Here is a 26,474-nt window from a genome sequence, read left to right as displayed (position 1 = left end):
AGGAGAAACTATTCTTATTTCAGTTTAAGTCTACACATTTCATTGCTTTTACTGGGTTTGACAGCAAATACTAACAACCATGAAGATATAAACAAAACAACTAAAGTCCAACAACATGTTGACAGCCAGGTGAAAGTAAAGAAGTGTGCATAAAACTGACTTACCATCTAGTTGTGAGGGAGACTCTGAAAAATAGGAAACACATAATCACATTTAAAACTTATTTATATTTACTGATGCCTAATGTGATCATTCGTAGCCATAGAAATAATAATAAAATATTGATATTAATACAAAATTATAACCAGTCATTCAAACACAAATATTTTTTCTTCGTCATGAAGATGGTACTGTGATTATACAAGATAAAAGAGATAACATCTGATACTGTAACAGAGGCAAACTTTGATTTTATTTTTTTAATAAATGTGAACTATGTGGAAATTATTTATTTTTCTTTGACTAAAACTGTCCGAGTGCTTAACGGAGCACTCACCCATTCAGTATTGCTTCCATAAAGTTTGTGGGACTCACAAGACAACGTTACTTTTATTATTTTTGCTCTTGCATCACGTGTTGATCTTGATTTGATTATTTATTCATTTTATTCAATATCTAAATGTTATCGTTCATTTTCATATATATATATACTGTATATCTCATTCATATATATCTTTTTATAATGTTCTTGCTGATGTGTAGCAACTCAAACTAAACAGTGAGCCAAACTCTCTTTTATTATATGTGCAATATGTTTTACTGTACCTTATACAATTAAAGGTCATTGTGGGGTAAAAAAACAAAGAGAAAAAGTTCCAGTACAACCCCACCCAGTCTTAATTAATTATTATTAATTAAATCTTGACTCTGCAAAATTTAAAAAGTATGTCAAAAGTATTGATAGCATGAGACAAACACTAAGTATGCTGTTATTTATTTCTGTTATTTATGAGTGGTGTTGACATTCAGTACAGTGCATGTCTTTCTCTTCCAACAGCTATACTGTCTTGTTTTCTCGTTTTAACAGCTTAGCAGTGTTCCGTGCTGTCTGCTGTCCCATCAAACTGGTTTGGCTGATAGGGGACATTTTTCTTTTTCTTTTTATGCGTGCAACTGCCACATTGTGTGATGACAGGCAAGGGGTGAATGTTTATTGACTGTGTCTGCACCGACAGACGTCTGATGATCACTGATTGACTGAGTTTATAACACAACAAACCCAAAATGATGCTGTATGCTTATACTTCTACTGCAGTTACTGCTGCTCATCATATTACCACTACTACTGTTATATCTCCAGTCTCCGATGATGCTTTGATAAAACAGCCCAGCAGCAGAAGTTAAAGGGGAACTCAACTCATTTTACACATGAAGTTCAGTTTAAGACTACTACCAAGCCGGCAAAAAATAATTGTATAATATAAATTATAAATAACCATGATGATGGCCTACACTTAAACAGCAAGTGAACTTATCACTAAATCACATCTTTCCTACATACAGTGGCATAAAGCATATGCTGTGATGGATGACTAAGACAGATTTTCTTCTTTTCCTCAGTAAAAGATTTGCAATCAGGGACTTAACGTGTGTACTGCAGCACACATTCCTCTGAGCAGTGATGAAACAAACCTGTGGTGACCAGTATTGGGCAAGTTACTTCCAAAATGTAATACATTATAGATTACTAGTTACTGTCATTTGAGAGTAATTAGTTATATTACAATATTACTGTCTCTGAATTGTAATGCGTTACACTACTTTTGCATTACTTTTGAGTTACTTTCACCAAAATAACAGCGGAAGTTTGACTTGGCAGCTAGCTTGTGAATTTCACCACTGGATCAATAAAGTCTCATCTTTATCCACTTTAATACATCTCAGATTATTCATAATATTTTGTATAATTAATATGAATATGCAAAGTAACTAAAGCTATAAAAAATAGATAAGTAAAACGTACAATAGGCAAGTAGAAGAAAATGAAAATACTCAATTAAAAGTACCTTACAGTTGTATTGAAGTACGGCATTGTTGTAAAATGTTTGTTTAAAGCACTTGAATAAGAAATTCATGTTGTTTAGTTTAAAACAGTCTAAAGGAAATTGTCAATTATAGTGTGATTAAAACTCACTATTTACATTATTTACAGTACTTGATTTACAGCTGATATGTGAAAAGGTCCACAACCTTATTTGTTTAACAGTAATTTAGTTTTACTGCGAACCGTCACAGGAAGTGCTTTTATTTTGAAGTAGGCTACACGGAAGTTGTCAGTTGTGTACCTTGTGTACTCTTTTTTTAATTTTTTTTATTTATCCTTTATTTTACCAGGTGATGTCCCATTGAGATAGTCAAATCTCTTTTACAAGGGAGCCCTGGAGCAACAGTACACAAGTTACACAGAATCACAAAAACAGACACAGCAAACAAAACTGATTTACAGTACATGTAAAACAATTTAAAATAACATAAAAAGGCTTATTACTTGTGTACTCTTGCTAGCTTACTGAGATGCAACTGTTATGCATGTTGTTGATGCAACAAATACTGTCTATGGATGCAACATGTCCGTCAAGCTAAGTTGCTCACTTTCTTGTTTGTAAAACTGCAACTGTAATAATTATTACCGTTCATGACAGAAACATATTGGACAGTAAATGGTCACAGTAAAAGACAAGCGTTTTTGGTCGTCAAGCCATTCCACTACAGGCAGAGTTACTCTCCACGGCTGATAAACTGCAATGATTTACGTGTAAGCAAGCCTAAACATTAATTCCCGACATGTTTAAATCTGTCAGCGGCTCGGACACACTGCTGTCCGAGCTGACGTACCGTCACCTGTTGGGACACAGATGTTACAAAATAATACTCACGGCTCTTTTTTTTCCTGTGAACAAATGCTTCGCGGTGTTGGGACATTCTTAAAAAATGTTGTGTTGTAACTCGCGTTACTGAGATTGTAACGGGTAATAATATTACCGAAATTTAATTAGTAATGCGTTATATTACTGCGTTACACCAAAAACGAATACATTACTGCAATTGCGTTACTTTTGTAACGCGTTACTCCCAACACTGGTGGCGACAACCAGCCAGGCACGGCGTTATGGGTGGGCCTGACGGGCCTAGGCCCACCCACTTTTCAACAGGCCCACCCAAAACTTTTCTTCAAAAAACATTAATTAATTAATATATTATAATTTGGTGAAGAATTATTAAAAATCGGCAAATAATCTCATATGTGCTAAAATTGTCTAAATGTTTAAAAAAAAACTGGTCATGTCTATTTTTATGTTTCTGCGCGTTTCTGAGGTTCGGGATGGATGTAGCTTGTCGGTATGCTAGGCTAGCTCCAAGTGATCTGAGAGTGTGAAAATCATTTCCAGTAAAGGACAATGTTGCAACAGTCATTGTTTAGGTAGGCTACCTTAAACGTGGACGAACGGTCTCAGAGTCATCGCTGCAACCAGGAGATGGAGAGCTGAGATCCACAACACCTAGCACATCTTTGTCTCTGCCACCCCATGATGCTAGCGCGGTTAGCGCGACCATCGCCGGTGCTAGTGCCTCTGTCCCTGACTCGCGAGTGGATGATATAGCCCTGTGGATCTGTCTTCCGTGGATGAGCCCGCAACTCAACCAGTGCTAAAGTATCCGGTCACTTCTTCCACTTTAGGGAGTTTAATTGTGTAGGACCGCCAGAGGATAATAGTAAGGTATGTGAAGGCTACTCTGCCTGTATTGTATTATGTCGTTATATTAGATATATGGATTAAAATAATCGATTCATAACTCGCTACAGAGCTGCAGGTGCAATTCTATTTCTATAACGGTTTGTTACTGTTGTCAAGTTGTTTTTCCCTCATGGTTTTCTCTTGTTATGGCCAATAATGCTTTAAGGGGTGATAGAATGATTATATAGGGTATTTCACACTGTTCCTTATGGTCTCCTAATGGGGTATGTAACATTGGTTGGGCTGAAAATGGCCTGGTTGATATTTTACTGGCCCTTATGCATCCCTGTGTTTTGGCCCTATTTGTAACAAGAGCTTTTCTTCCAAATATGGTATGGTCATGAATATTTAGATGAGCTGCGCGGTGATTGGTTGAGCGACTTGCCATACGCAGACATTAGAGACGCGCGCTGATTGGTTGAGCGAATCCCCAATACACATACATTAGAGAAGCGACAGAATCTCATATTCCAGACACTGCAATGTTTTATTACCAAATTCACTTCTGAGACTTTTTTAAGCGAGAAATCAACTATATAAAGCTCAAATATGGGCCGTTTTACAAAAATTGATGGCTAATTGCAAATTTGGTAAGATGTGTCGGACTTTAGGAGCTCCACACAGTCTGACGAGAAAGCGACAGCCTGCTGGGCTCCATACCCAGCGCAAAGTCACCCTTTGTGGATACTGCATACGGGGCTCCGCGGCCAGCTGCCGGCATAACTATATCTATAAATAATACATTTACGGTTTTGAATGTCCCAATGTCTTATAAAGCTAACCGTTGTGTCCGATTTGATTTTAAGGCATTTTTATGAACGCGAGGAGTCTTTGTAGGACAAGAAGCTGCTTGCTATATGTCCCATTCATTACAATGGGGAAATACCGCAGCTAGCTAGCTACACTTTCGCCATAACTAAATTATATTTACTGTTTGAATTTCGTCACGCCACTTATACAACACATTCCCCAATGTCTTATAAAGCTAACCGTTGTGTCCGATTTGATTTTAAGGCATTTTTATGAACGCGGGCGTCTTTGTAGACGAGGCAGCTGCTTGCTATATGTCCCATTCATTACAATGGGGAAATACCGCCAGCTAGCTAGCTACATTGTCGCCATAACTAAATTATATTTACAGTTTGAATTTCGTCCCCGCCACTTGTACAACATCATTCCCCAATGTCTTATAAAGCTAACCATTGTGTCCGATTTGATTTTAAGGCATTTTTATGAACGCAAGGCGTCTTTGTAGGACGAACAGCTGCTTGCTATATGTCCCATTCATTACAATGGGGAAATACCGCGCGGCTTGCTCACTTTCGCATAACTAAAGTATATTTACAGTTTGAATTTCGTCACGGCATGAATATTACAGGTTCCTCAAGGTCTTACAAAGCTTAGCTAACACTTGTCCGATTTCGGATTTCAATTGAATGTATTTTTGTGAATGTCAGAGTTAGGAGGAGGCTAGCTAGCTCTCATTAATGGACTCCATCTCACCGCGGATCTATCAATGAGACTCGCGGACAAGAGGCGTTTATTTTCCCGATTGTTTGTTTAAATAACAACACACATACCCATTATAAGATTAACTGGAACCTGCGGGCTGCGGTAAAAGACTGCGGCCGTAACAAGCTCGCTGACACTGCGGTCAGGGCGGCGATGTAGCAACCCAGGCAGCACCAACACCGGCACTAAACTCCGACACACAGTCGGAGAAAATTTGCAATTAGCCATCCTTTTTCGTAAAGCGGCCCATATTCGAGCTTTATATGGTTGATTTCTCGCATAAAAAAGTTTCAGAAGTGAATTTTGTAATGGAATAGCAGAGATCTGCGTGACCTAGCTAGATTCAGAAGACTACCTGATCTCAGGTCAGTTGTGTAGCCTATGTAAATGTTGGGGCGTGACTGTTCTCTTAAGGTTCCGGATTTTGAGATGCTTGCGCAAGCAACTCAGCTTTGTTGGGATTCGCCTGTTTTCAGAGGCAGTTTCAAAATATGAGATTTTCATAGTAAAGGGGTGTCAATGGGATTTTGAGCTTCTATGTATGTCCTATTTACCCACCAAACTGTCGTTATTCAACTATGACAGGGTAAAATCGGTTTTGCATTCTATCACCCCTTTTAGGGCTTGTTAATGCGATTTATTTATTTTTGTTAACACTAAAGTAAGGAAATAACTTGAGTCTTGTTTTACATGACAGATGACGTTGTCACTGAACAAGTTCTGTGGCCGAGTATTGATTGAAACTGTCGGGCAGTGTTGTTGATCTGTATTGTTGACAACTTAAAACGATTGAACAGAATTGTGAAATATTCGGCCTCATATATACGAGCAGAACTAAACTATGTTTTGGGGAAATATTAGATTCCTGACCACTTTTACGGTCACCAACCTTTTCTAAACTGAGAGCTACTTCATGGGTATTGAGTCATACGAAGGGCTACCAGTTGATACACTCTTCTGAAATAACAAATGTGCTCAGTTTGCCTTTAGTTATATATGATTATTAATGACTAATGACGCTCATCTATGTGAAGACACTGATCACGTTAATGATTTCTCACAATAATTATCAAAAATGACTTAACAAGGTGGGAAACAGATAATATCAATATTCAGTTTTCATTTTTAGAACAGGCCTGCACGGCACTAAGCGCAAATAAGACAACACGTGCAAATAACACAACACATGCAAATAAACCACAGCACGCACTAATAAGACAACACGTGCAAATAAACCACAGCACACAATAAGACAACATGTGCAAATAAGACAACACGTGCAAATAAACCACAGCACGCACTAATAAGACAACACGTGCAAATAAACCACAGCACGCAACAATAAGACAACACGTGCAAATAAACCCGCAGCACGCACTAATAAGACAACACGTGCAAATAAGACAACACGTGCAAATAAACCACAGCACGCACTTATAAGACAACACGTGCAAATTAACCACAGCACGCAACAATAAGACAACACGTGCAAATAAACCACAGCATGCAACAATAAGACAACACGTGCAAATAAACCACAGCACGCAACAATAAGACAACACGTGCAAATAAACCACAGCACGCAACAATAAGACAACACGTGCAAATAAACCATAGCACGCACTATTAAGACAACACGTGCAAATAAGACAACACGCACTAATAAGACAACACGTGCAAATAAACCATAGCACGCACTATTAAGACAACACGTGCAAATAAACCATAGCACGCACTATTAAGACAACACGTGCAAATAAGACAACACGCACTAATAAGACAACACGTGCAAATAAGACAACACGTGCAAATAAGACAACACGTGCAAATAAGACAACACGTGCAAATAAGACAACACGCACTAATAAGACAACACGTGCAAATAAACCACAGCACGCACTAATAAGACAACACATGCAAATAGCCCACACCACAACGGAAGTGTTTCCAGGGGACACTTTTAAGTGATGCACATGTGCCTCAACCATTGGCTTTCCGGTACATAGACAGACCAACAACAGGACAATTTTAACAATTTTTGCCATTTTATTCATCACTAAATTCACTTCTGAATACGTTTTAGGCGAGATATGAACTCTTTAGATTTCGAACATAGGCAGTCTTGCGTAAATCGTTGCCGATTGTCAATTTGTTTCTAAGTTTTCGGAATTGAGTAGCTCCATAAAGTGACGCGACAGCCAGCTAGTGCCTGCCGGGGCGCTAGCTCGTCGCTCAGACAGTCCTGCTCAGAGACCCCGCTCTAAGCTGGAGGTCTCTCAGACCGCTCTAGTAAATAAGAGGCTTTTATTTCGCCGTTGATGGATTATTTGTTTAAGTATCACAATACATGTCCATTTTAAGAGTAACCTGTGGTTAGCTGCATTTTCGGAGTTAAACTCCACAAGCGCTTGCAGGCTTAACAACCTCGCTGGCCAGCCGTCACACACCACACACACACACACACACACACACACACACACACACACACACACACACACACACTCGCCGATACATAATAATAAAATACTGAGCACCCTACATGTGCCAGACTACCAGTAGGCTACATTCATTTAAAATTAAACATAGCAGTTGGTGCTGAGTGGAGCGTCTGTCATGGTGTGATTGGTTATGTTGGTGGAATTGATTCTTAATTTCCCACGAAGCTGATCGCGGTTACGTGCCAGTTTAACTACTCATCTCCAATCCTATCTGTATTTGTGAGAAGTGGCGCTGTCCTGAGTTGAAAGCCTATTTTACGGCTTTATTATCGAGTTAATAGGTGTGTGTGTTCGCGTCGGCCGCTGTCCATTTCCTAATGTTCTGAAATGCAAACAATTTTTGACTCCTTTTTTTTTTTTTGCGCCCGTGAGCACCCACTTTGGAAAACATAAATCCGCGGCTATGCAGACACACACACACACACAGCCAGAGCGCAGCAGGCAGATGCGGGAGACTTGTTTAAATTATGACATAGGCTATATACATTAGATTTGGTATTTAGCTCATACTTTTTTGTTGGTGTATTTGTTTTCTGATTTATTAGAAGTTGAGTTTCAGTCTGTATGATAAATGAACAGTTGTACATAAAGTGGTAACATGCTATGACATGTTATGTAGACTAAAGGGGAGACACCAACCTTTATAATTTGAATTGCTAATTTCCATCTGTTGTCCCTAGGCATTTACAGTGCACTACAATAATATATAAATGATAATTCCACATAACACTAATAGGGACACCTAGGACACGCCAGTGCATAGGCCTACTTCTTTTTATAATTTAAACTGACATAATACACTAATACTAGTAGGGATCGCGCTCCACTCTTTTGAATAAGTTAGGGGTGTTAGAGCTAAACCATAAACAATAAAATTAAAGCTAATAATAATTTAATTAATAATAAACAATTTAAACAATTCTCCTGAAGAGAAACTGGTATGGCACAAGTAGGGTGCTCAGTATTTTATTATTATGTATCTGTGTGTGTGTGTGTGTGTGTGTGTGTGTGTGTGTGTGTGTGTGTGTGTTGTGTGTGGTGTGTGTGTGTGTGACCGGCCGGGCGAGGTTGTTAAGCCTGCAAGCGCTTGTGGAGTTTAACTCCGAAATGCAGCTAACCACAGGTTACTCTTAAAATGGACATGTGTTGTGATACTTAAACAAATAATCCATCAACGGCGAAATAAAAGCCTCTTATTTACGAGAGCGGTCTGAGAGACCTCCAGCTTAGAGCGGGTTCTCTGAGCAGGACTGTCTGAGCGACGACCTAGCGCCCCGGCAGGCGCTAGCTGGCTGTCGCGTCACTTTATGGAGCTACTCAATTCCGAAAACTTTGAAACAAATTGTCAATTCGGCAACGATTTACGCAAGACTGCCTATGTTCGAAATCTAAAGAGTTCATTTCTCGCCTAAAACGTATTCAGAAGTGAATTTAGTGATGAATAAAATGGCGAAAATTGTTAAAATTGTCCTGTTTTTTGTCTTATTTGCACGTGTTGTCTTATTAGTTGCGTGCTGTGGTTTATTTGCATGTGTTGTCTAATATGCACGTGTTGTCTTATTAGTGCGTGCTGTGGTTTATTTGCACGTGTTGTCTTATTAGTGCGTGCTGTGGTTTATTTGCACGTGTTGTCTTATTTGCACGTGTTGTCTTATTGTTGCGTGCTGTGGTTTATTTGCATGTGTTGTCTAATATGCACGTGTTGTCTTATTAGTGCGTGCTGTGGTTTATTTGCACGTGTTGTCTTATTTGCACGTGTTGTCTTATTAGTGCGTGCTGTGGTTTATTTGCACGTGTTGTCTTATTTGCACGTGTTGTCTTATTGTTACGTGCTGTGGTTTATTTGCATGTGTTGTCTTATTTGCACGTGTTGTCTTATTGTTGTGTGCTGTGGTTTATTTGCATGTGTTGTCTTATATGCATGTGTTGTCTTATTAGTGCGTGCTGTGGTTTATTTGCATGTGTTGTCTTATTTGCACGTGTTGTCTTATTGTTGCGTGCTGTGGCCTCTCAGGGCCACCGTACTTAGGGCTACTCATGTGGTCCTTGGGGGCTACCTGTGCCCGCGGGCACCGCGTTGGTGACCCCTCTAGCCTATCTATTATCGGGTTAGTGTGTCAGCGCACAGCCAGGTGCATAATGGAGATTCCAAAGCGCTCTTCTTTTGGTCAGAACCAAGCGATCGCGGATAGGCCCGTCCTTCACACCGAAACTTTTTAGTCCATATGGTGTTACTCCCCTTCCATCTTAAAGACCACAATGGAAACAAGCCTTTGGGCTTTATTGTGTTTTTATCCTTTTGAACACCTCTTGTTGATTGTTGTTCAATAAAGTTTTTCAATTCAATTCAATTCAATGCAACAACATATTTAAATAGCATCAAGCTATTACAATCTTTATTATGTAAGCACATATAATATATATGATATAACAGTATATACTGGCTATGCTGGCGACAACAAAACACCCTGAACCAGTTCGAGATGCTGTAATCTGTCAAATACAGCATATGGCAGATTTAATTTAATCTCAGCTCTGCAACGATTTAAAACGTATTAAAATCTATTGAAGGTGAAAGAGCATGCAATACGTGTCACATCTGCTTCATCAAGATGGTCTGTCAGTCAACAGCTAATTCACAGGTTTGATGTGGACTAAATTATACCCACATTACACACAGTTTTCCATCTTAAAACTGCAGAAACTTAATTTAATAATTTTATTTTTACACTAAGTATAGAATTGAATTATTAAAATGCTTGTTAATTTTTAAGGTCCCATGGCATGAAAATTTCACTTTATGAGGTTTTTTAACATTAATATGAGTTCCCCCAGCCTGCCTATGGTCCCCCAGTGGCTAGACGTGGTGATAGGTGTAGACCGAGCCCTGGGTATCCTGCTCTGCCTTTTGAGAAAATGAAAGCTCAGATGGGCCGTTTTGGAATCTGCTTGTTATGAGGTCATAACAAGCAAGGTTACCTCCCCTTTCTCTGCTTTGCCCGCCCAGAGAATTTGGCCCACCCATGAGAGAGAGACATCATGGCTTTCAAACGAGAAAAGTGGCAGTTGGTCAAGGCCAAACCCCCACCCTCCACCTTGCCACTCCCTCTCTCCTCCTCAATAGCTTCAGACACAGAAATGGCACATACTAAGGAAAGCTCATTGTAGGACTGGCTCTAGTGGCTGCAATTCTGCACCAAAGCTGAATTTCGGGAAAGAGACTTCAGATACAGTATTAGGGGACCACTAAGGTCTATATAAAAGCATCCAAAGAGCACTATGTCATGGGACCTTTAAAGCAGACCTCAAAGAAAATTGTATAAAGTAAAAAGACTACCCGTTAAATCCATGATTTCTCTGATGATACTGTGAGGCTGTGTCCATTTTTATGACTTTATAACAGATTCATTTCTTTGTTTTGACCTCCTAGAAACATTATAAACAGACACGATAACGTTTGGACTTTAAAAGAGTTTTAGACAATTTACTTGACCTGGACACTCCTAAATTTGATCACTTTCATACATTTTACATCTTTTGCACTTCTTAAATTCTTTTAACCTACCGTGTTTCTATTGATTTTATTTTATAAATGGTCCTATTTAGTTATATAATAAAGCACCTTGTGCTTGTCTGTGTGTCAGAAATGTGCTGTATAAATAAACTTGCCATGCCTTTTATTCATGCATACTTTGAATCGTGCACTCAGTTTGACAGGATCACAGAGTTGGTGAGCTTTTGAACCCCAAGTACTTTTTATTTACTTCAAAAGTAGTATTTTGAATACAGGACTTGCACTCGTTTTACGTCACTACTTACTAACTTTATTCATTACAATATTTGACTTCCTCCTCAGTGTGCTTCCACTCAGGAGATCTCAAACATGATTGGTTAAGGTGTGTGCAGTGAGGAGGGTCCTTACCGTGTGTCAGGAGAGTCAGCAGAGCCACCGCACCGATCACCTTGTAGAGAGCCATAACTGTAAGTACATGCCATCAGATCTACTCCGGCATTAAATAATCTTCTTGTGCCCTCCCCCTTCCCCTCTCTCTCTATACCTCCCACACAGTAACACAAACTTCGTTACCTGTCCAAAGACTCGCCCAACCCCTCACCGCAAACCACCTGTTTAACTGCATATAAAACATGTCCTCTCAAGGCTATAGTTCTAGTCCACTTGTAAATTCACAGGAAAATGTTTCTTTTTTTTACATTTATTTCACATCTGTAGTCAGAGGTGTCAAAAGTATTCACATTCATTACTCAAGTAGAAGTACAGATACTAGGGTTTGAAAATACTTTTGTAGAAGTTGAAGTATCAACTCAAGCTTTTTACTTAAGTAAAAGTGTAAAAGTACTGGTTTCAAAACTACTTAAAGTATAAAAGTAATGTAAGGCAGAGATCTTCAACAGGAGGTCCTCAGAGTCATTGCAGGGGGGCATCCAAATTATTGTAAATTTTTGAGTCTTTAAAGAGAAAAAAAAATGAAAATGCCTTAACATAATTCCAATATATTATTAGCAAATATAAATTCCCACTGATGATAGGCTTACTGGCCTATAGGTTAGGTAGTCACTAAGATATCAGCCCACAGATACAGTTAATACTAGATTTACTGTGCCACATATGTAACATTCAAATATGATTTATAAAATCATGCCAACAATTAATATTTTAATAGCTTATGAAAAAAGGGTTTGTAAGAAGGCTTCAGGTTGCCCTAACAGTTATTGTAGGCCCAGTTTAATATGCAACCTAATTTCATACAATATGTAGTAGGGGGTCCCTGCTACATCTCACCAGAGATGGGAAGTAACGAAGTACAAATACTTCGTTACTGTACTTAAGTAGATTTTTCGGATATTTCTACTTTACTTTACTATTTATTTTTGTGGCGACTTTTTACTTTTACTCCTTACATTTTAACACGAATATCTGTACTTTCTACTCCTTACATTTTAAAAATTGGCTCGTTACTTTAGTTTTGTACAAGAGGTCGTAATGTCGGAGAATAGCGCGGACACGCGCCTCACACCGCGAGCGGAAAAAAAGTGAGAAAAAAGAAAGAGAGACTGCTGTCCGGCAGATAATCAGTTGAGATGGTGTGTGTGCGTCCTTGAGAACTGTAAGTCGTATAACTTATGTTGTCAGTTCATTTAAGCCTGTTGTTGTATTGGTCTATAGTTCCTGCACAGTTAAAGTAGGTTAGCTAGTGATTTAGTTGTTTGTGTTCTTCACCTGTTAGCTAGGTTTCACGTTGCTTGTAAAGCATCAAAAGAGAGAAGTTGTCTCTGTCCGTGTTTTACAGACACACCTGGAAAGTTGGCGAAATTGGAAACCAGCATCAGCTTTAAATACGGTCCTAATCTAGTCCTCACTAGCAAGTTTCAAATAATTTCACTGGAGTTACCGTTATTATTTTTCACGTGATCAATACCGAATTCAATCTAATTGGATGGGAATATACTGTAGGCTACGTTGCATGTAACGCGCCACTACAAGACGACTCGACAGATTCGGCCGCATTCTGCATTCATTTGCGGCAAATAATTGCAGCTTGGTGGTGGTAACGTTAGCACTAGTAGTATGGACGGCGACATGATTGAAAATGAAGAAAACAGAGATCCCAGAGATTAGGCAGACAAGCAGCAAGACATTACCAATCATCCCTGGCCTTATCTGAGAGAGATGTTTGAGATAGGCTAGGAGGCATCAAGTATGACTCCTGGCCAATGTGCTGTGTAACTCTAAAAGTATGGGGAACTTCTTAATTAATTAATTAATTAATTAATGTTTAGTAATTCATATTGTATCCTTTATTTTCTTTCTATATTTGAGCACACACACACATACATGTAGATTCCTTTAAATGTTAAGGGGACGATTAAAAAAGAGAAACTGGATCTGTGAATTCACACAGAATCACAATTGAATTCATATCTTGCTACTCAGTCAGAATCTTATTAAGCTGGAGTCCCAGTCTCTGTCACAATAATCATATATGTGATGTTTGGCAGACATCCATTTAAAATGTAGACAATGGCATATAAAGAGCCTGGTTTTTATGTCCACTGAAGTTTCTCAGCTTGCACTCTAGTAACGTGTGTGGTCCAGGTAGCTTTGCATAAAAGTGGTTGTCATTCGCAAGGCTACTTTTACTTTTATACTTTAAGTACATTTCAAAGCCTGTACTTTGTTACTTTTACTTAAGTAAAGAAGTTAAATCAGTACTTCTACTTTTACCAGAGTATTTTTTAACACAAGTATCTGTACTTCTACTTAAGTACGGGAAGTGAGTACCTTTTGCCATCTCTGCATCTCACTTTAAGTTAAGGGGTCCTTGGCTTAAAAAACATTGAAGACCCTTGATGTAATGCCATTAAGGACAAAAGCTTAACCCCAAACGTGGGGACAAAACCCCCACTTCCACAAAAAACATTTTTCTAAAGGCCATAATGACTATAATAGCTAAGGTTATATTAAAATCGTACCTGCAAACTCAGAAGGGCTGAAAAAGGTGACACATCTCTTCTGTGTTTTTCAGACAAGGGCAGCTACAGTCTGGTGTTAGAATCCTCTCCAGTGAAATACAGACACACTTTTACACCGTTTAGCTCTCAGCATTTTAACCGTGTTCACTCCAGCTGCTAGCTAATGCTAGGCTAACGTTACCTGCTGTCAACTGTAGTGTTAACTAGCGTCCCGTGCGGCGATGTTTCAGTTCCCTCTAACGTCCGTTTTCGGAGCATCAGAGAGAAGTGCAGTCATTTAAGTGGCACCTAAATAAGGCAACGAAATCCGCGTTGCTATTCGGTCCGGTAGATAACGGTCGTTAAGGCACCGGTGCCGTATTAGCACTGGGTTTGTGCAGGTGCGATTGATCGCGTACAAACCAATAGGGTGTCGGAATGGTATATGTTTATACTTCTCATCCAACCACAATCACATTCACTCTCTCCGGATGGAGCGATCGGGATAGTTTTTTTTGTTTTTTTTGTTTTTGAACGATGACAAGCCGGAATGAAAACAAGCCGAACTGAAATGTGAGTAACGAGGCTATTTTTAAAATGTAAGGAGTAGAAAGTACAGATAATTGCGTGAAAATGTAAGGAGTAGAAGTAAAAAGTATGCTGTAAAATAATTACTCCAGTAAAGTATAGATACCCAAAATTTCTACTTAAGTAAGGTAACGAAGTATTTGTACTTCGTTACTTGACACCTCTGTCTGTAGTAACTAAAAACATAAAAAATAAATGTATAAAATGCAATGAATTGTTACAAATGAAACATTCTGACTTGTGAGCTCTTATAAAAATCTGTGTTGTCTCAGTCAAAGAGACAGTTCTCCTCTAAACTTCTCCCATTTCATTTCATATTTATATATTTGACATTTTACAAAAATAATCAAAGATTGGAGAAAAGTCCAGAAAGTGAAAACAGATTTGTCTATCAGATCTTAGTTTCTTCTTCTTCTTCTCTTCCATTAATCATCAGATTTTTCTGGTGACCCTTTGGAGTGGCCTGAGCCCTAGGTTGGGAACCACTGGACCAAACTATGTAACTGTAGATATAGTTTTTAAAGTAGCTCCACCTGGTAACCTGACTCCGCCAGATGGATTGCTTCGCATTTGCTCGGCATATCCATCTGGGAACTTTCCGTTGGAGAACTTTTGGGAAGGGGTGGAAATACTGGTTAGCTGATTGGATAAACCATCTGTCTATCACCACCTATGTTGGTGATAGACGGGCCATATCAACCAGTCAGATCAAACTCTTGCCGAAACCAGTCGGGAGAAGAGCAAAAACATCTTTTCCTCCAAGAAAAGCCTCCAGTGCAGTGTTTTGCTCTTATTTCAATGAAGGAATACTTTCTAATTTGGATAAAACTTGCGCGATAGCTACGCTCATCTCATCCGTGGAAGCTGCCATGTTGTTTAGACATGGCAGCTTGTTGGAGCTCGCGAGATCAGGACGGTCTCACGAGGCTACCACCTGGAGCAGCTACAACAGTAACATGCTGCTCTCACATTGATGCTTCAGTATTAATATCTAATAATGTCACATAGAATCAGATATCAGTCACAGAGATACTTCACTACGTGTACTTTTACTGCTGATACTTTGACTGCATTATACTGACTTTTTATATAGGACTTTGAATGAAGGACCTTTACCTGTAATAGTTTTTTTTTACTAATACTAATACTTTTCCTGAAGTAAATAAATACTTGTTCAGCCACTGTTTAAAGCACTTGATGAGTTCCAGTCAATGCGTCAGTGCCCCCCCCAGACATGTTGATGACAGGAACAATACTGAGTGCAGGCAAAAGGTCACGCAGCGCATCTCACTTGGCAACATTCCTGTATCTCTGCACAGATTGAATGTGACACTCGCTGATGGCCCACACACCTCCGTCTTACCTTTAGTTTGTGTTCACATACAGTCCTGCTCACCATTATTGGTATGCATGAAGTCTAAGTACATAATGTGGAATATCTCCTGAAAATCATTTCAATTTTGCCCCGTAAGGACAACAAGTTCATGGTCGACGGGAAGGACACATTAGGGTTAAACATCCATTAAAACTGGATAATCAACAACATCATGTTTGGTTTTATTTGTGTCAGATTTACACAGTGGAGTGGCTGGGTTGGCTTAGTGGGTAGAGCAGGCGCCCATATACAGAGAGGCTTATGCCTCGACACAGAGGTCCAGGGTTTGAGTCTGACCTGAGACAATTTGCATGTCTTACCCCTCTCTCTCCCCTAGCTGTCCTATCAATTCAAGGCGGAAAAGCCCAAAAATGTAATCTTAACAACAACAAAATTTACACAGTGGTGGCAGAAATGCCCTGATCTTTATATTTAAGTAGAAATAGTACTACCACGTTGTAGAAATACTCTGTTACAAGTAAAGGTCCAGCATTCAAATACAAAAGTACTATTAACTAAAAATACTTAAAGCATCAACAGTAAAAGTACTCATTATTAGCAGTGCCCCGGGTTTGCGTTAGACCCGTGGCCCTTTGCTGCAAGTCGTCATGCTGCATGTTTATTCGTGCTATCAAATAAATAGTATTAAAAAAGATGGCTAAGGTGGAGCTCATTTGAACTGCTTTTAAACCTGTTTAATGTTTCAGTTATAAAATGCATCATATTTTATTTGTTGATCATATGTTTTAAAGCTACATTGTGTAAGAATTTCTCCCATCTAGCGGTGAAATTATATGACAACCAACTGAATATTACTTTCTAGCCCCTCCCATTCCAAACGCGTTCTAACAACGGTGGCCGTTACACGCAGCTGTTCTAGCTGTAGTCTGTGTTAGAGCTGCACATTACGTGAGTTGTCTGCCAGAGAAATCACGACACATATGATTACGTTTATGTTACAAGGTAGACAATCCTTTTTCATCATTGATGCGAGGAAAAGTATCCTAGATGTTGTTCTGGCGTTATGCACAACCATGCTATAGTTAGCCAAGCAACTATAAAACTTTGAATTTATACAAATAGGCAGAATTACCTTTTGAGAAGAAAGCAGGCAACTTTGGCGTCCCTTTTAAAATCCTTGGTCCTTATGATCTCTTTCCATCTTGGAAAAGCCACTCCAATATTAACTTGGTTCTTGTTGCTTTGCCTGTGGCGTTGTTGTTGTTTTAATTCTTTTTTTAACTCCGTTATCTTCTCCCCCTCCCTGGCATTCGTCACGGTGCCACTGAGTTTAAAAACGCGAAAGGAGGAGGTATGTCCCTCTTTGGCTAATGTATTTTAAAGATGGAGGCGCAACATGGCGGCCGTCATTCAAGCAAGTCGCTCGTATGTATTCTGAATGATTCTGAATGGCAGGTTCTACGCTTACGAGAATACTTTGATTAGTTGGAGGAAGTAATTACACATGAATGAGCACATATTTGTGAAAGAACAAAGACTTTTTTGCTAAGAATCAACTCAAAAAATTCCACAATGGAGCTTTAAATGAAAAACCTAAAGTGGCAAACTACAGTTGTAGTGGAGTCAGGGATGGACTGACAATCTGTGCGACGGCCGTCGGCACAAAAAAAAGTCTATTACAAGCCCGGACCAAGATGGCGGCCGCGTAAGTGCGCTACAGCTGAGCTCCTGCACAAAAGTTTTATTTTGGTGGAAACTTAAAAAATACTCTATCCTTACGTTGTCGGACTAATGTCTGTACTTGTGGAAAACGACCATATGTCATCCCGTGATAGAAAAAGAATGAACAAGAGTAAGAAGAACGTCATTCCTGAAGTACAGGCAGGTAATGCTCTGATAGCCTCGTGCCACGACTATGCTAGCACAACCTTGGCTAGCAATATGTCGACGGTAGAAGTCTCCATGTCAGAAGATTTCCCCCCTCTTCCTGTGACTCCGTGTGATTCCCCAGCTGCAAAAAAGGCTCTCTATGTAACAAAACACGACTCAACACCCCAGGATAACGTCGTTATCTCTACCCTCTCTCAACTTATAAAGGAGCAGGCTGACTCCATAAAAATGCTGGTGAGTGAAAACTCCAAGAAAATTGATGGAAACGCACTGAAAATCGAAGGGCTGAAGAAAACTCTAGATTTTGCTTGTAGTGAATTAAAAGAAACTCAACAGAAAGTAAAGAGTGTTGATGGTCGTGTTCTAGAGGAAGAAAAAAAAGTGGCGGCACTTCTGACTCGTGTGTGCGAACTGGAGACCTACTCAAGAAGATGGAACCTGAAACTATATGGAGTGGCCGAAAACTCTGCAGAAAATGTGAAGGGAAAAGTTGTAGAGCTTTGTCGGAGTATTCTGCCAGATGAAAACAACAAGCTCCCAGCCGCGATCGACGTCGTTCATCGTATTGGAAAACCAACACCTGCCAGCTCTCGGCCGAGAGCAATCATCATCCGATTCTCCCAGAGATCCTACAGAGATGCGCTATGGAAGGCAGCCAAAAATCACCCCGTCATGCGTGAAAAAAAGCTCCGCTTTGTCGAAGACCTCCCGCAACCTGTCAAGGAGGCCAGATTGAAGATGTGGCCTTTGGTGAGTAGGGCACGTAGTGAGGGAAAGCCAGCTTACTTTGTTGGAGCACGAGCCTTTGTCGATGGGAAGGAAATCACCTGAAGTACTGGACTACTGACGGTGACTTTAAATTCACCTGAATGATGAGCATAGCTAACTTTTATATTTTTTTGGCACTCAGCCAAAGTGAGTATCCAGGCTCTTGGTTTATTTTTACTGCCTTATTATTGAGCCTAGTCCTAAGTTTTGTTTGAAAAACGTTTCTGTTGGATATAATATATCTTCTAAAGAATATACTTTTAACCAACTTTTTGAAAGACTTATTTGAAATATGCTGGTCTCTCCTCTTTGTTGAAACTCAACACTTTTTTTTTCCACCGATAAATTAACCGTTATTACTCTAAGGTGCAGCTTGATGCTTGGCATAGCTTTATTAGGATATTTGTTCCCTAGTATCTAATAAGCCTTTTCTATTTGAAATATTTCATTGTCTATTGTTTCTTTAAATGCCAGGGGGTTAAGAAATATTACTAAGCGTAAAGCGTTGTTTTTATTTGTTAAACAGCTGAACACAGATTTATCGTTTTGTCAGGAATCTCATTCAACTTCAAGTGATGTAAACTTTTGGAGAACTCAGTGGGGTAATGAGTTATGGTTTTCTCACTGCTCAGAAAGATCAGCTGGAGTCTTAACGATGAAGCAAAGGTATAATGGTGACATTTTACACACAGATACGGATCTAAAAGGGCACTATATTTGCTAAGTGATTAGTTACAACAATATTGTTTTGATTATTTTTAATGTATATGGGTACAACTCTAATCTAGAAAACATTCAACTATTTGCTGACATAGAGGATAGACTCAAACATTGGTTAACAAAGTTTCCAAACTCTCATATTTTGCTTGGAGGAGACCTTAATGTTACTTTAAATTCCCAGCTTGATAGATGGCCACCTGTGCGTGATAGCGGTAGATATACATACCTTAAGCTTTTCATGGAAAGATATAGCTTAACTGATATATGGAGAATTAAATTCCCAGATGTTTTATCCTTCACCTGGAGTAACAAAGACAAAACTAGGCTTTCCCGTATAGACTTTTGGCTAGTGTCAAATAGTATTAAAGAACAGAATGTGACAGTTAACATTCTTCCCTGTCCCTTAAGTGATCATAAAGCCATTTACATTTCTATAAAATTATTTCCCTCAGATGGTTGCAAAGCCAATTATTGGAAATTAAATAACTCTCTCCTTAAAGTTGAGGAGGTTAAACAGAAAATCCCACAGTTGATAAAACATTTTTTCAACAAAGCTGAGATGGAAAAATCCTTTAATGTTAATTGGGAGTTATTTAAATATGAATCAGCCAAATATTTTAGGAAGCTTGGCAGCAATCTTGCTAAAATGAGGAAATTAGAGAAAAGTCATCACAGGCATATCGGTCTTATCTCAAATATCACCAGATGCTTTAACAGAGGAGGAAAAAATAGAAATGTTTAATTTACAAGAGAACCTGGACAAAATATATAAGAGCAAGGCGGAAGGAGCTTTTATAAGGTCTCGGAAGCAGTGGTTAGAAGAAGGAGAACAGAATTCTTCATATTTCTTCAAACTGGAAAAGTACCATGCAAAAGTTAATACCATTAATTAATTAATCATTGACAACTCTATAACTGATGATCAACAATTAATATGTAATTTTTGCTCTTCATTTTACAAAAAGCTATATACTTCAGAATATTCAGAAAATGATACTTCTATATTCCTCAACTCTCTACATAACACCCCTCAACTCGATAATTCGGAAAGGGACCTTTGTGATCTCCCTTTAACCCTGGCAGAGATCAGTGAGTGTTTGGAACTTTTAAAAGACAACAAGTCCCCGGGGACAGACGGTTTATCGTCAGAATTTTATAAATTGTTTTCACAGCAGATGGCGCCCTTCTTATTGCAGGTATTTAATGAAAGCTTATCGACCAATACCTTACCTTGGAGTATGACTCAAGGTTTGATCACTTTAATCCCTAAACCACACAAGGATTTACTTTATATTGATAACTGGTGTCCAATTTGTCTTTTAAATAATGATTATAAAATTTTGGCCTTAATCTTTGCCAGAAGAATAAAAAAAGTGTTAAACTCTATAATTGATGAAACACAATCAGGTTTTATGCCCAATAGGCATATCTCCAACAACATTAGACTAGTCTTAGATCTAGTTGACTATTCATATTTAATTTCAGATGACAGTTTTGTGTTTTTCTTAGACTTTTTCAAGGCTTTTGATACTGTCGAGCATCATTTTCTCTATCATTCACTTAAGAAGTTTGGCTTTGGGGATTTCTTTTGTAATACGATCCAAACTCTCTACAATAATGCAAATTGCTCCCTTAAACTTAAAAATGGGTCCTCGCCCAGATTTGAAATCAAACGTGGAATTCGGCAGGGATGCCCTATATCTCCTTACCTTTTTTTGCTTGCAGCCCAACTTTTATGTGAACACATTAAATGTAGTCATTTACAGGGTATTTCCATCGCTGATAAGACAATTGTTTTAAGTCAACTGGCAGATGACACAACGCTGTTTCTAAAAGACAGCTCCCAGGTTCCTCTAGCAATTTCTATAATAGAAGTCTTTAGTAAAGCCTCTGGTCTCCGTTTAAATCTTAAAAAATGTGAATTACTAGCACTTAAGGATTGTGATGTTGATGTGATCTCTAATATTCCTGTGAAAAATAGTATTAATTATTTAGGGCTTATTATTGATAAAAATGAACTCCAAAGATGCAAGAATAATTTCACTCCTATTGTTGAAAAAACAAGAAAGAAATTCAACCTTTGGCTTTTACGTGACTTATCATTAAAAGGCAGGATTCTACTTTCGAAGGCTGAAGGAATATCAAGATTAACATACGCTGCTCTATCTTTATATGTAGATCAACAAATGTGTAAAATTATAGACAAAGTTCTATATGATTTTGTGTGGAAAAACCGCACTCACTATCTGAGAAAGTCTGTTTTAATGAATGAGTACAATAAAGGTGGTCTCAATTTCCTGGACTTTAATACTTTAAATAACACATTCAAAATGAATTGGATTAAGCGTTACTTAAAGTGTCCAACTTCATTGTGGAATTTTATTCCCCATTTTGTCTTTTCCTCAGTTGGTGGACTCCAATTTTTATTGGTATGTACCTATAATATTGACAAAATTCCTCTGAAACTTTCTTCATTTCATAAACAAATGCTGCTGGCTTGGTCTTTGATTTACAAGCATAATTTCTCTCCTAATTCAGGTTAGTTTTTAAAAATTTTACATTTGAACACATTATATTTCAGGTTCAGAATGCGTATTACAACAATTGCATATTGACTAAGATACTCAACCAGCATGGTCAGCTTTATAATTATGTTGAATTTTTCATACAAACACTCGGCATCCCTGTCTCTCCGAAGGAGTTTGCTATTGTTTTTGATGCAATACCTTCAGCTATCGTTGCACTCTTTAAAGGTTTTAATGGAGTTGGTGATCACCCTATACTGTTAAATGTGAAAGAAACAACTGTTGGAAATATCTGTTTTTCACTACAAGCTAAAAGTAAGAATAAGGCGACTCGTCAACTCTTTCAACAAGACGTTAAGAGTACGCCTGCTGCTTTATCGTACTGGTCTTCATATGTTGAGGATATTTGTTGGGAAAAGGTTTGGCTATTGCCACACAAGTTCTTCTTAACCAACAAAGTTAAATAGATCTCTTTCAAAATGCTCCACAGATTTTACCCAACTAACCATTATCTGCAGAAAATGAAAAAGGACATTGATATCAGCTGTTCTTTTTGTGGAGAACTAAATGAAACTCTTGTACATTTATTTTGGTCTTGCCAATATACCAAGAGACTTTGGAGCAGATTATCACATTTCATTGCTGTTCACATTTACCCTCAATTCACATTACTTTGGGAAAATGTATTGTTTGGATTCATTCAATATGATAAAAAGCTTTACTGTGAGTATTATGTGATAAATTTGATCATTATTTTAACAAAATCTTATTTACATAAATCAAAGTTTTTGAAAAAGAAGCCAAGCTTTTTTGAGCTGGCTGCCAATATTAAACAATAAATTTTTTCCATTTCTACCTGCACAAACAAAAAAGCTGTCAGATCATATGATCTTTGTAAGCTTTACAAAATATTTGTATGAATTTTTTTTGCTTTGTTTTCTTTTTGTTTTCCTTAGTAACCCCCTGGCTCGTTTAGAACATAGACTGTTAAGATGTACAGAAGACGTTCCTTCCCACTGTATGTCCACATTCTTCAATAAAGTTTATAAAAAAAAAAAAAAAAGTCTATTAAAGTGATATTAACAGCCAACAGCAGGGGGCGCAAATACAATCACTTACATGCTATGTGTAAAAATAAAACTGAAGAAGAAGAGTAGGCCTACATCATTAGACGTGAGTTAATTTCAAATCAGCATTACTGGTAAATGCCAGGAGCAGTAAACACTATAGGCTACCTTTATCCGTATCTTAGCGAACTGCATGTTGTCAGCTCAACATGAGCATGTGCATCATGATTATGAAAATTATCATGCCTTTTAGTGCTGTCAAACTTAACGTAGTTAATCATTTCTGTTAGGTTAATTTGAAACATTAAACGCGTTAGAAATGAATCGCGGGTTGACCGCGATTTAACTTGGTTGTATATGAGAGGTTGTAGTGAACTCACTTTTGCTGCTAGGATGAAGATTATGGTATTAAATTAAACGGGAAAACATCAGGCATGCATTGGTACCACTCTAAACGTGCTAACAAACAGGGAAGGGGGCGAAATAATTCACCAAATGTAACCAAAAGTTTAACCATAAAAATCCTAGCTTGCACTCTGTCTGTCTTCCATCAGAGTGCAGTTTTTCCTTGTCTTTCATATTTGGTTTACTTTTGTGGAACTGGCAAAGACCTGGTGGCTGTTTGTGAAACCTTCACAGACAACATTGATAGGGCCTATAGTCATTTTCATCATTTCACAGCCTTAATATGAATCAAAAGTGTAATAAATATTAAATAGGTTATTCAATGCTAATTCTTTAACACAAAGTAACACGTTATATACATTTATATTTGAATAGTTATAGTATATAATAACTAACAGTGTAGTTTTGGTATAGGCCTACAATATATCTAATCCCCATGTTCAGGTACAGCAAGTAGCCTACTTTATCTCTGAAAGTGTTGTCAGTAATACTCTGTACTGTTTACAAGTTTGTGTAATTTGGGGTTTCTGTAGCCAGTGACATTATACACATAATACATTATTTGTATTTTAATTTCAATGCAGATGTAATGGCATTGTACATTTTTAGTTTTTATTTGAAGGCTGAGGCTTCACTAATAAACACAACCATCATTTGAGATGTTAATTGCTATGAATACCTTGTAGGCTACAGTATTGTGGCATAGTATCAGGACATCCTGGCTAGTGTCTGTCGCGCACGGCTAGGGTCAAATGGCCGGATGATGGGCCTATTTGAGAGAAAGTCCAGGGCTGTTTTTTAGCCCCAGTCCGTCCCTGAGTGGAGTAGAGGTATAATGTTGCAGAAAAAAGGAATATTCAACAACATCAAAATTGTATTTAAGTGCAGTACTTGAGTAAATGTACTTTTTCACACCACTGGTTATTACTTTATAATTGTGCAGTGCTTTGCTTTTAAATCAACCATATCAACCAATATTATTCTGTAATGATTGAGATCAAACCTGTAAAAATACAGCCCGGTTTGGTCCTTTTAAATGTCAGACCAATTCATTACATTATTTAAGAAACTAAACTGTTTAGGCATGCCTATAGTTTTCATTATTTCACAATTAAAACACCATGACAGAAGACGTACAGATTTAAAGGTTAGTGTATGTGCAGGGGAGGAAGGCTTACAGAAAGTCCTCTCCAATGTGACAAAATCAATCAGTGTAAACACAACAAGAAGACATAAGGGAATAACAAGAGCAGATGAATCATTATGATACAAAAAACAACAACCAAAAGAATAAAGAGAAATAAGGAAAATAAACAGTGAAATCAAAAGTGTAACATGTCCTTACAGGAAGAATCTAATCAATCTAATCAAAGAGCAGCTCCAACCTCCACTAGACTTAACAAAAACAACAGGATTGAAATACTCCCATGCTGATACACAGGTCTTTGAACACAACAACTAAATCTGAATCTGAATGTTCTTTATGTTCAACAATCAGCTCACATTTTACACACATCACTGATGTAAACACACTTCTAAAGAGTTCATGTTTGAAGTCTTGATACAATAACTACATGGCTACATGTGCACTGAACGTTTATTGGCTGCAGGAATAATTCCTCCGGGTCATTCCTCACAGACAGTGATTGAAAGGAATCTCATGACAGCTCATTATTTTGTTTACATGGCATCTGTCATTCAAGTCTGACCAAACCACAGGCAATCACTCCTCATGAAGCAGATAAGCTTTCAGTTTGACTTTTAATAAATAAGTGTGGCCATTGCAAACTTAACAAACTGACCTAAATGTGTTTATTTATTTAAAAGGATCACCAACCTAAATATCTACAATACTGCAACATTCATGTATTATCCAGTTTAAATCAAATCAAATTGGGTGATTGTTTGCAATCTGCCGTCCCTCTAGGAGCCTGAGGCGGCCCTCTCAACCTCTCAACCCAGACACAATCACTCCCGGCTGGCAGGAGGCTGCGGTCCAGCTGGGAACTCTTGCTGATCAACATTTTTGCACATTGATGCCTAATAAACAACTTTAACTTGTTCTGGGAGAGGCCCAGCCTGCTGAAGCATGATGGTCTCCACCCAAAACGACATGGAGCCAGGCTGTTATCTGACAACATAACGACCACACTGAGTAAGTATTGACATTGTGTAGAAAATATCACAGATTCATGCCCCCCAGGTATTGATCCTAATGGCACTTTACAACTGGATGGATCTGAAAATGTTTTCTACAGAGTAACATGTAGTACTACTACTATTCCAGTTATAATCAACAATAGACCATACAAAGTGGTGAATCCCCTAAGTAATAAGAAGTTGACTGCAAACATAGTCAATTTAGCATCCATTCCCCGTCAGCCACAGCCTGTCCGAAAAAATGAGACGATGTCTGTTCCTCGACTCAGATCAGTTAAATCAAAGGTTAAAATTGTAGCCATTGCAAATGTAAACTTAACAAACTGACCTAAATGTATTTATTTATTTATTTATTTATTTAAAAGGATCACCAACCTAAATATCTACAATACTGCAACATTCATGTATTAGCCAGTTTAAATCAAAGCAAATGGGGTGATTGTCTGCAATCTGCCGTCCCTCTAGCAGCCTGAGGCGGCCCTCTCAACCTCTCAACCCGGACACAATCACTCCCATCTGGCAGGAGGCTGCGGTCCAGCTGGGAACTCTTGCTGAGCAACATTTTTGCACATTGATGCCTAATAAAGAATTGTTGACAAGCACTAGCTTTATGAGTGTTACTTTGTCTGACTCACCAAAAGTTGGGCCTACAGGTGTATCTACACTACAAACAATTTAAACCCTTTGAATGTACACTGGAGATTTCCATGTGTGACTTAAAAACCCAACTGCTGCACCAGTGATTCGGGATATATACATATTTATTTTATATTTTATATTTGTAATTCAAATCTGAT

The 26,474-nt window shown here is 38.2% G+C and overlaps 1 long non-coding RNA gene across 1 annotated transcript; it reads left to right on the top strand.

The window, feature by feature from the left end:
* The first annotated feature begins 11,609 nt into the window (after nt 1-11,609).
* Nucleotides 11,610-26,227, top strand: LOC120575223. The gene is made up of 3 exons (XR_005641962.1): nt 11,610-11,728; nt 25,445-25,672; nt 26,143-26,227. It is a non-coding gene; the product is annotated as an uncharacterized LOC120575223 (long non-coding RNA).
* The last annotated feature ends 247 nt before the right edge of the window (nt 26,228-26,474 follow it).

Source organism: Perca fluviatilis, chromosome 15 (genome assembly GCF_010015445.1).
Source record: "Perca fluviatilis chromosome 15, GENO_Pfluv_1.0, whole genome shotgun sequence".
In the NCBI taxonomy this organism is placed as follows: Eukaryota; Metazoa; Chordata; class Actinopteri; order Perciformes; family Percidae; genus Perca; species Perca fluviatilis.
This window is presented reverse-complemented; position numbering and strand designations above follow the sequence as displayed.